The following is a 1683-nucleotide window of genomic DNA, read 5'->3' on the forward strand; positions in this document are numbered from 1 at the left end:
ATATTCCCATTTGCAAATAGTATTTGCCAACAGCTAACACAGAAGCACTTAGGCCCTGATTCTATAAAAGATGCCTACAGTTAGGCACCTAGGGCTAGATGCACTAAAGATACCAACTCAATCGCTGTTGGTCGATTCTCTGGCCGATTCTCCAACAGTGATCGATGCGCTATCAAGTTTGCATGCAAATGATTTGCATGGAGGTTCAAATCATTTGCATGCGAAAGATCAATTGCTCAGTAAGCGACTGACACATGCGCAGAGCCCTAACAGCAGTGACAGGGGAAGCAGCTTCCTGTCACTGCTGTTAGGGTAATGCGATACACATGCACCCCCATGGCAGCAAAAATGGCAGAAGGGATACCTACTCCCTTCTGCCATTGTGACTTCCCCCTCCCCCCACAACAGCAATATGCCTGCTTCCACACCAGGTGCCCCCCCCCAAACATACTCTACTCTCCCCCTTCCCCTCCCTGAAAAAAAGGCAGGAGGGATGCCCACTCCCTCCTGCCACCAGACGTCTCCAGAACTCCCCTCCCCCCCCCAATACCTTCTTAGAGACAGAGCAGGACAGAAGCTCAGTCCATCCTGCTCTTAGTTTTGCCACTCCAGAATGGTGGGGCTTTCCCTCGTTGCATCATGTGATGCACGGGGAGGGTCCTAAGGCCCTGATAGGCTCAGACTTCTAAGGCATCCTGCTCCAACATCTCTGAGAAGGGGGGGAGGATTGGGGGACAGTGGGGGACCTAACATAGTAGATGATGGCAGATAAAGACCTAAATGGCCCATCCAGTCTGCCCAACCTTATCCTCTCTTTAAATTACTAATTTAATTTAAATTTTCCTTTTTAGCTATTCCTGGCCAGAACCCAAAGCTCTGCCCTGTACTGTGCTTAGGTTCCATCTACTGAATTCTCCTTCAAAGCTCATTCCAGCCCATCTAAACCATCCCAGCTGTCAAAGCCCTCCCCAGCCCATCATCAACCAAATGGCCATATATGGATTAGAGAGCTGCACAGGAATGGAGATGATGGAAATCCCGTAGGACCTGCGGGGATCTTGTGGGTTCCCCCTTCGGGTCATGGGGATCCCGTGGGGATCTCCCTTGTGGTCGCGGGGATCCCGTGGGGTTGGTGCACATGCCTCCTTTTCTTGCCCTCCATCTGGCTTCTCTATTAGCGTGCAATGCTCCCAGCACGCCACCCGTAGCCAACCCAGAAGTCTTACCCTGATGTCAGAGCTGACGAAGGGAAGGCTTCATGTCAGCCACATGCAGCATACAGGGCTCGCTGCCCTGCGAAGAAGTGCGGCTGGAAGGTACAGTCTTGTGGGAGGGGGCAGAAAAAGTTGGAGCGAGCAAGCAGGCATGCACGCGTTGCAACAAGGAGGAAGCGCGTTGGGACATGGGAGGAGCCCAAATGCGGGATACAGAAGGGAGGGACATAGAAGGCATGAACTTAGGAGAGAAGATGGAGGAAGAGAGGGAAAGAGATGCTGAGGTGGGGGAGGGAATAGAAAGGGAGAATTGGGCATGAGTGTGTCAGTAAGAGGGAAAGAAAGATGGTATACATGGGGAATGGAAGAAAGAATTTTTGGTCATAGGGAGGGAGTGAGGTACAGATGATAGGGAAAAGAAAGATGAGAGGGTGGAAAGGGAACAGTGGGACAGATTGAAAGGGATGCA

This window comes from Geotrypetes seraphini, chromosome 9 (genome assembly GCF_902459505.1).
Source record: "Geotrypetes seraphini chromosome 9, aGeoSer1.1, whole genome shotgun sequence".
NCBI lineage: Eukaryota > Metazoa > Chordata > Amphibia > Gymnophiona > Dermophiidae > Geotrypetes > Geotrypetes seraphini.